The 10,472-nt window shown below is 40.2% G+C and overlaps 1 long non-coding RNA gene across 1 annotated transcript in view; it reads left to right on the forward strand.

Moving 5' to 3' along the window:
• LOC128852357 (uncharacterized) overlaps window positions 1-9,869 on the forward strand; it is a 30,445-nt gene extending 20,576 nt beyond the window's left edge. The window contains exon 5 of the long non-coding RNA XR_008450156.1: window positions 1,593-9,869. This is a non-coding gene — a long non-coding RNA (uncharacterized LOC128852357). The remainder of the gene's footprint in view (window positions 1-1,592) is intronic.
• Window positions 9,870-10,472: the final 603 nt, after the last annotated feature.

Here is a 10,472-nt window from a genome sequence, read left to right on the forward strand (position 1 = left end):
CTAGGGAAATCAAACACCTGTTGGATGCTTAAGTATATGTTTTTTCCTAGCTCTGTATCAGAAATAGGTATCATCAGAAGTGCAGGAATAGTTAAGTCCAATGATCTTTCCATAAAAAGAAAGTACAGAGGGCACTTTGGCTGGCTAAAGCACTGGAGTGTATGATTCTCAAGGGAAATAAAATTCAGGAGAGTGAACGGCCATATGATTGTCTAAATGGAGTATCACTCCAATGCTCAGTTTCTCAGCTCTTTGCACAAAGGGTTATGCAGACAATTGCAAGCAAACAAGCAGTTGGTTTAACTGAGCTGCGTGTTCACCTTATGAGGCTTATTACTTTTCAGGAGAATTCACAGTTATCTTTACATATTTACAGAGGCCAATTGTTCTTACTACATTAAGAGTCCTGATTTTTTAAGTCACATTAATAGAAACTATTGCACTTACTACCTGACAATTCCTTTTAAACCTGCTTTGTGTGACACTGCATTTCAACAGAAATCAGATTCTGCTGACGAGCATTTTAAAATAACTTTGTGGCCATTATATGAAACTCCTATACTACATTATAACAGGCTGAAAGGAATTAAATAATAAAAACTTGCACAAAAGTTCCTTTGTGTTTAAAATTATGCTATTTAACAATTATCTCCTTATAGATACTGTGTCCTTCTGGATACTAGGATTAGTGAAAGCATGCAATTCATGCCTCATTATTTACTGATTGGGATTAACCAGTTAAGAATAATTAAATCATTGATCTTGATCAAGTGAAAAAAAAATTGTTTTGGCTTTTACAGACAAGTTCAAAATCACAAAACCCAGATTTTGTAAATCTGCTCCTTGTGCTTAGTCCTTAGTTTGTTCCAGTTACAAGTGAGAAAAAGCAAACTTTTCATTAAAAGGTTACTATTAAGCATAGTCTATGCTTGATAAATAAACACTTGAATGGTAGTTTTAATACAATTACACAATTTTAGTGTAGGTTACAGTATCTTATGCCATTGACATATTTTCACATTTTAGGCACAGTTTTATTTAAATGAGAGATTTATTAATTAAAAGAAAAAATCTCCAGTGTAAATACTGAGATGTGTTGAAATTACTTTGAAACCAATGAGTGTTTGGACTCCTAAACCACTGCTGCAGCAGTGTAATCTCCACTATTTTAGACCATTTTCCTTTTACCTTTACAGTGACAGAATGATCCCATACTTTTAGAAAGGAGAGGAGCAAGTCCAAAGACTGCATTGGAGGTAACTACAGATGTCAGTGAGCCTTAATCTAAAATGATGGTTAGAGGCAAGAACCAGCTGAATCTTTTACAGCTAACTTGGTTTTATCTGGATTAAAACAGCTGTAGGCTGAAGAGAACTTTACTGTAGTTTTTCAACTGTACTGTAGATTTTCCCCCTTCTTCAAGGGGAAAGTTGAATTCCTGAAGACAAGCTACAAAGCCTGGTTTCAATATTTGTGTATATAAGAACCCAGAGGCTGAGCTAGATGGGACTGGCTGGTCTATAGCTTCCCTGGTTCTGAAAAAATCTGATCTGAAACCAGTGATTAACCCTACTGTTTTGTTTCATTCACAGGTTCTTCAGACACATACCAGAAGTCCAGGCCTAATGCTGCTCTCTAGTGGTTTACCATTTGTGCAAGTGAGACACGTTCCCAGAAACAGGAACGGCTCATCATCACCCACAGCCTGTTCACTCCTTTAATCCCTCTCCCAGTACAGACCAGTAGCTGCTTCCTGCTGAAAAATCTTGCAAGCATGAAGAGTCTGTCCTGTAAACTGTGCTGACAAGTTATGCAGTTTCATCTGAAACCATCACAAAACTGTTTTAGCATCTGCACCTTGTTACTTCACTATTCACTTTTATAGATTACACACACAGATACACTAATAGATTTATGAGGTTCTTTGGTGGCCCGTTAGGAAAATAAGCCATTTACCTACATCATTTTCCTAAAAGCAGTTTTAAATTTTAATATTTTTTTTTATGCATCCTCCTGAAAGCTTTTGGAAAGCTCATAACCAAATAATCTTCTGGCTCTGCCTTAGCTCCACTTCAACTTTGCAACACAGATCATTGCCTCAGTCGCAGTCTTGCCTGGAAAGACAACCAAGACAAATGGGGAAACAGCAAGGAAAGGGTTACTCCAGAAGGGGGTCTCCCTAGTAGCTGGGACTGCAGCATTTCAGTACAGGAGGGGGAATGATGTGTTTGAGAGCAGTCCTGCAGAGAAGGACTTGGGGTTGCTGGTCGATGAGAAGCTCGACATGAGCCAGCAGTGTGTGCTCACAGCCCAGAAGGCCAACCGTATCCTGGGCTGCATCAAAAGAAGCGTGGCCAGCAGGTCGAGGGAGGTGATTCTGTCCTTCCTATTCCTCTCTTGTGAGACCTCATCTGGAGTATTGTGTCCAGTTCTGGAATCCTCAACATAAGAAGGATATGGAGCTGTTGGAATGGGTCCAGAGGAGGGCTACGAAGATGATCAGAGGGCTGGAGCACCTCCCATACGAGGACAGGCTGAGAGAGTTGGGCTTGTTCACCCTAGAGAAGAGAAGGCTTATAGCGACCTTCTAGTACCTGAAAGGGGCCTACAAGAAAGCTGGAGAGGGACTATTCATAAAGGCTTGTGGTGATAGGATGAGGGGGAACGGGTATCAACTGGAGAGGGGCAGATTTAGCCTAGACATTCAGAAGAATTTCTTCATGATGAGAGTGGTGAGGCACTGGCACAAGTTGCCCAGAGAAGCTGTGGATGCCCCGTCCCTGGAGGTGCTCAAGGCCAGGTTGGATGGGGCCTTGGGCAGCCTGATCCAGTGGGATGTCCCTGCCCATCGCAGGGGGTTAGATGTTCTTTAAGGTCCCTTCCAACTCTAACTATACTATGACTCTATGATTCTATGAAGTACTTTGTCTTGAACCCCAAGGACTGTGGATAGTAGTTGTGGCACTGGGCAATGTGTGGGGACTCTTTCTTTTTCATGAGATCTTCCCATGTGATGGGAGAGCATTGTGTCACTATTGTAAGTCACTAAGTAACTATCATTATAGTATGCAAAATTCTCAGAGGCAGAATATAGTATGTGTAGTGATGTCTGTCAGTATGAAACAAACATACTGGATGCTTGATGGTGTAAGTGTGCATGAGTAAAAGACTACAAGGACCCTTGAAGGCCACTTAGTCCAGCTTCTGCCGGCACAGGTATTAAAGTAATGCATTAGCTTTTTTTAACTTAAAATTTGCACACTTTCCCCATCACACCTATGCTCTTGCGAGAATGCTGTTCTGAAAGTAGATTTTGTGACTCATACAGGTACTAACAAGGATTTATTGAGAGTTGATGAGATAAACTGGAGTCTAAGGAAGCATTGCTAATGACCCAAGCTATCCTTTGATGTAAAGATTTGTGGTGAAAATGGAATGTAACAGAAAACTCAGGCTGGGGTTAGGTGAGTAGCATGTCATTACCACTAAAATAGTTGTATTCTGGTCACCATTGCTGACTCTTCAAGCGTTCATTTACCTGAGGGGATACAATGCTACAATCCTATAGTTCTAAAGTGGTTTTTTTCTGAAGCAAGGAAAAGAAGTTGAGGGTCTTGAGCTGTGAAAGATTACGTAGAAGAGAGCAGCCAGGTTTTCTCAGGCAAATGTTTTGGCATTTCAGATAAAAAAAAATCAGGTTGTAAGGCCTTTGTTGTGGTCTCGAAGTATTCCTATTTTCCACCTCTCATGGCAAAATTAAGCTGCTTAAATAGAGCTGAGATACCCAGGACAGAGAAGAATAGATGTAAATTGTCGAAAAGCAAAGTGATCTATGCTTAGCAAAAGGGATGGTTATTTTCAGGTGTGCTGGAGAAATGGGGCAGCATGGAGACAGAAGGCAGTTCATTTATCTCATAAGAAAATGGTGACCTTCTTTTCAAAAGCTAAGAGGAGAAATTTGAGAACTAGTAAAACCACATTATCTTCCGTTTTGGGCTATGTATGCTTTCAGCAGCTTAAGACCTGACATCACATGTTTAAAAAATGTGCTAGGAAAGCTTTCATGAAAAGAAATATTTGAGATCCTAATTTTATAACTCATCTGAAAAGTAGAGTTTCTAGCCAAAAAGTACTTCAAACACCAAGATGTGAGTATCAGCTGGTTATAATTTGCAAGAAGAAAAGCAATATAACTAGAAATCAGCACAGTTTCTTCTATTTCTCTTGGCTACCTGAAAAATGCTTTTACACAGGTATTTTCCAGGTTTTTATTTGCTTTTGAAACCTGATGGATTTACAGCACATACATGTGATGTTATAATCTTAATCCTGGAGACTCTCAAGAGTTAGACATGTAGCAGCGTGATTGAGTTTAGGTTATTGCACTGCTGGAATTTGACATTAATGGCAATTCAAAGATTAGAGTTGCATTATCTTATACATCTCCAAACTGTGTTTTTTCAACTGCATGTTGTTGGTGAGTGAAGTGAGAATGCTGGATCGACAGGACTAAAATAATATAGGTGACCCACGATTGATTCGTATTGCATTGCTATGTGTACTGTTTAATCTGTAACCACTCACATTGTTATTATCAGTAGAATCGTGCTGTGCTACTCTTAATACAAAGCATGTGAGAAAATGTATCATAGTTGTCATTATCAGTAGAATTGGGCTGTGTCCCCTTAATTGTAGCTTCTCCAGCATATCCAGGACAAGGAAAAGACCATCAACACGAGTGTGAATGCTGTGTGAAAGGAGATGAACTACGCAGGAATGCTGCACCTTCAGTTTAAAGATAAGAGATATCCAGCTGCCTCCTTATCTCCTCTCTTGGGGCACTCCAGGAGAGAGGAGGCAATGAGCAACTGAGAGCAGAGATTCCGCATTTTTGGAATTATGTAAGTTGTTTATTTAATGATACAAAAGCTGGACCCTTTGTCGTAATCTTTAGAGATCCCACCTACAAGTGGACGCACTTTGTAGGATACCCTAATCATTGGAACAGGCTCTTGGAATCTTTGCTGCAAAAAGGGGCTCCCGCAGTGACTGCGGATCTGGGTAATGATGATAGGGCAATCGGTGATGTATCTTTCTTAACTACTATACTTATTCTCTTGTAGTAATGATTAGACTGTTAACTTGCCGTCCATTACTACTAATAATTTGTTACCTTTCCTGTTTTAATAAGTTCAGTAAAACTTGATTTCACAGAGTATTAGGGAATTGGGGCTTTTATGCTGAACGCACTTTGTGCTGAGCACTCTGTAGTATAACGGCAAGCCGTTCAAGAGCAGTTTCAATGCTGGGGCCACGTCATGCAATACATGCTGTTAGAGAAAATAATCTCTAGCTGCATTCTGAAGTCGGTCTGGATTCAACCTGCAAGTTTACTGCTACCTGAATTCCTAATATGTTGGTGGGATTCTTGGAGAGGTGTTGCTCCCTCCAGTGTGTTATCCATGCCTAGAGTTCCTCTGCTTTGCCTCTGTGATGTTTATGAGCAGCAGTTGATTTCTAGGATATTTTCTTTATCCTTGGAATAGAAAAAGTAGGGGGAAAAATAATTGAAAAGGTAAATCTTGACAATCAACTATGGTATCTTAGCACTGGCTGATGTTAAAGTCAGGCGTTTTAGATACCAGTGTTCTGCAGGGTGAAAGAAAGGGATTTCAGTTGGTCACTGCCTTTCACCTGGAGACTGACAAGGGGCTGCAACAGTTATACAAGGGTACATGGCTATCTCCATCAGCTGAAGAACTACATACCTTGTAAACAATCAAAGCAGGGAAAGGAGGAAAAGAAAAAGAAGGTAACAGTACTTCAGGAAGGCTATCCGCCAACAGTGGGATTATCACGGCATCTTTTGCAGTTCTCCTATGCAAAGTTAGTACTTTCCCTGGATACAGTGGAGAAATGAGACCTTATGCCCTAAATATTTTGCATTTTAAATAGTTCATATATTTTTCAACAGTTACTGGAATCCGTATAACCTGCCTGTACTTTTATCCCCAGGGCAATGCCAATATCCTGACTGCGTGGTAGCTCTATAGCAGGTCAGCCCAACTCACCTTTTTCCTTCTACAGATACAATTACCTAGGCACAACCCATCAGTGGGGAACAGTATGAAGGATATGAAGGCATTAATGGTCAAACCACATTTCACTAGGATTAGATATAGGACTAATTATACATGCTAATTGCCATATGCATGCATAAAAGCAAAACTGCATGCATAAATGCAAAAGAGCAGAGTTTTGCATATGAGCGCTGCCCCTTGCAAGTACATAAGCATACAAACATTAACAAATATTTGCTCTGTGAGGGATTTTTAAGAGTGTATAAGATCTGTAACAGGAATTTAAACAGCCTGTACAAAATACTTGTGTGTTTGTGTACTGATGATAAATTATGAATCTCCTTCCCCCACTCTTGTAATCCAATGCTGAGATGGAACTGGATTACTGTCAAAATGGTGGCTGTGTCTTCTGTTATCAACTCTGAAGCATTGTTGTCACCGACTTTGTGCACAACTTCAATTAAATATTCATAAATATAAAAAGGCACATTCTTTCACTGATGTACTGCCAGGCTTTTTAAAATACGTGTACCCCACTCATTCCTGCTTACGCAGCATCCCCAGCACATGGCTTAATTAATGGTGAATTATTCCCTCTTTCATGCAGCCTTTGCTCAAAGTCATTATCTGTGAGCCTCTGCTCTTACTAAAGTGATATCAGCACCTAGAGAATGACAGAATGTCCTCTGGCGTTCATTTATCAACCAAAGACTGGAGCTGGCTCAAAACTCAACCTATAAAAAGGGAGCCAGTCTCCTATGGCACCTGGCAATACCTGTGTTGACCATAAACTGCAAAAGCTACATGTGGATTGCATATTACACCAAATAAAGGAATGTGTATCCCTGTTCCTTGTTTAGTACTAGTCATTCAGGGACTACAAATAGTGAGTTTGAAGTATTCCGCACACTCTGTGACTAGATACCATTCCTGGTGCTGACATCTGCCCTCTCCTGACATAACAGTTTGAACACAGACCTGATTCTATCTGGGCTTTTTTTAGAAAATTTTTGCCTAGTGACTGGACTTTCCCATCATTATTAATGTGTATCACCAGCTGCTTTCCATGGAAACTTGTTTTGAGCAGAAGCTGTTGAATGTAGGTAGTATTTAAAGCTACACAAAGTGTGCCTCTGTGAGAAGAGAAGCATCTCTGCCAATCACTGTTATCAACATAGTGACACTGACATTTCTCTTTTCCCTGGAGATTGCCAGGTAGTTAGTTAGTCTCTGACTGCTCACTAGGCAGTTCAACAACAGTCACCATTCCAGAGGGTGTGTTGGAACATTAATGTGGGTCTAATTCAGAGCAGTGGATGCTTTGTGGATCAGTGGTCAAATTGGGAAGATGACCTTGGAGAGGCAGTAAGAGGGCACCATGTCGGGACATGGATATGAGGCTAAAGCTGCAGTGGACAAGCAGATCTGGAATTAGTTTACAGCTCCAAGTATACCTGTAGGGCTTAGAAGAGATCACAGAGTGCCCCGCAGAGAAACAAGCCACTGCTGTTAACCTCTTCTCTCTAGGAGTACTGATGTTCACACAACTAATTTATTCATCAGAGAGTAATGGAATCAGTGCACTGAAACCTACCTGTCATTAGGAGAAACACTTACGCACCCTTTTCCTGTTGTGTGGACTGAAAACTAGATACAAGTCAAGATGTCATACCATGGGGTGGCCCCACCAAGCTTAATGTCTTTTTCCTAGTGACTTGAGGTAATCATAGAATCATTAAGGTTGGAAAAGACCTGTAAGATCATTCAGACCAACCACCAGATCACTCAGAAGAATCCACTGGATCCACTAGAGAGCATTTCTAACGCAAAATGAATCTTCTCTTTCAGTAGCAGGTACTTTAGGACATTAGTCTACTTTTGCAACACAATTTACAGAAAAACATTTAACTGTGTTTAATCAAGATGCACATTTGCAAGTGTAGACAAGCATCTTAAATGTAGTGGTAGACACCTCTGTAGTAGAGCTCTCTGTTAGGGTGTAATTCAACCTAGCAGAACTGGGCTGTAAGACAAAATCCTTAGAATCTCAAGGTGCAGACCCTTGATGTAGAAGGAGCTACAGAGCTGGTTACAGAAGCAGCAAAGCTCCACCGCAGCTAACATCCCAAGTCTCTCTGCTGCAGTGCCTCATGATGTTATTTCCCTCTGGTTGCCACTACTAACAGCAAGTAGAGAGAATGACACTCCAGTACTGTTGAGCTGTTTAGTTGTGCACAGGCACCCCTACAGAGACAACAAGCACTGTGGGAACCTGGGACTCGGTATTTGAGGGACAGAACTCTTACCAGAGAAAGGGTACCAGAGAGAGCCCAAGGAATGTCAGTGAATCATCCTTCCTTTCTTAGCTGCTAGAAAGGTGGATATGTTAGGAGGGCATGTGGGTTGGACAGTAGTGCCTGCTCAAGCTACACCATAGGAATGATTTCGGAGTCCAGATGCTACATGTGACAGCAGGCATGATGAACTCCTGGAGTAAATGTCGAGAATGGTGTTTGTAGAGAAGGTCAAAAAATGAAAGAGAAAATCAACTTTCTACATATGTACCACTGCAGTATGTGGCCAGAAGGTAAACTAGGAGGAGGTCTTCTTTAGGAGGCCCCCAAAGGTTCCTGACAGACATGTGCAGGCTGGTATGAATGATGTAAAATACTGGATACTTCATGTCTTACCTACATTTAACCTACCACTGGCTCGATTGAAGGGCCTTGTTCTCCTTTACTGTGTCCACACACTCTGTATTAACAACTGGAAAAGTGAGAATTTTTGTCTCCTTCTCTCTTCCTCCTCTTCTCTTTCTCATTGGACACATTACTCACCTTTCCCATCTGCAACTGCAGGACAATTTAATTTAAAGGGAAATATATGTATGCGTATGTGTATGCAGTGAAGGCAAGATGGGAAAAAGAGGAGTCTTTCACAGGGTGAACAGAGGAAGGGAAACATTCACCTACTCCAAAAGCAGCTCAGAAACTCTGCAGGTTAATCAGGCCAATATTTAATTAACCTTTACACTCTAAGGTACAATTCATGCTCAAATAAGAATCATTCTCAATGCAGTGCCACTAATATGCTTTCTGGACCACAGATCGTGAGCTTGGAGGCTGCTAGTTGACTTCTCATCTCTGTTGTTATCGATGTTGAGAAAAAACTTTACTCTAGGGAGGGGAGATCATAAAATGGATGATAAATTCATTAGAGGATTTTGGCCTGAAGCACTGGTTAAAGGAAACACCATAACTTCGCAAGCATTATCTATGTCAAAACCTCCTTCCTGTAAAATAATTTATTGCTGTGTAGGTGGAAAAAAAGTACTTGAAATAAAAAGGTCAAAAATATCCTGAAAAGACAGACAGACCCATATGAATTCTATTGTTCATGATAGGGGTGAAATATTGTCTAGAGCCTTGTTCTGGCATCCTGAGAACAAATCACTGGTGATTCCAAACGTCAGCAGAATCTAGTAGCAGAGCTTTGCTGTCTGTACAGTTCAGAGTCTTTGGCATGAGTTCAAAGTAAAAATGAATCTGAAAATTTCTGAAGTCTGGGAAGCCCATATGCAAACCCAGTTATGTATCCCGGCATTTTGGCTGAGACAGTTTTTTATTACAAGACTTTGAAGCCTGCGTACAAAAATAAATTGTCTTTGTGCTCTATGACTAAAGGCATCCAAAATACAGCAGCTTTGTTTAAGTGAACCCAGAAGTTCAAACCCACTTATTTTCTCTGTTTTTCCTCATTAAAACTATCAAAACCTGCTTTCAGTGCCAAATACATGGTTTTGGGTTTTTTTATGAATTGCAGCTTCCAACTGATTTTAAGGCTGGTGAACCTCTGTGAATTTTTCAATTAATCTCATCTGAATTTTAATTTTGGAACCACATAAGCACAGATGCTTTCACAGTTTATTTGGTATAAAGTGCTTTCAAATCTTGTCAGTTAATTTTTCTCAGTGATACAAAGCTAACCATATATTATATGAAGAAACTGACTACCTTTATTAAATTGTAAAATTAAACCAAAGTAGTATCTTCTTCATTCTCAAAGAAGGGAAATTCTAATTAAAAAGAGCAAAAATATGACAGAATACAATTCTTGACAGGTTTGAGAGTTAAACACATGGGTTATCTAAATATATCGCTATCAAACTGAAGCAAAATACTAGCCCTATGGAAATCAGTGGGAATTTTGTATAACTTCAGTGAATGAAAGGATTTTATTCCCTGAGTACTCCCATAACTATTAGCTAGTGAGCAGGAGGTGCGGCTGTTATAGTTATGCTTCTACAATAGCTATTCTTACTTTATTATTTATGCTAGCCCTCCAGGCGGTAGCATTTTCTACCAGGTGGCACTGCGTTTGCATTATGTGCAT

The sequence above is a fragment of the Cuculus canorus genome, chromosome 5 (assembly GCF_017976375.1).
Source record: "Cuculus canorus isolate bCucCan1 chromosome 5, bCucCan1.pri, whole genome shotgun sequence".
Taxonomy (NCBI): Eukaryota; Metazoa; Chordata; class Aves; order Cuculiformes; family Cuculidae; genus Cuculus; species Cuculus canorus.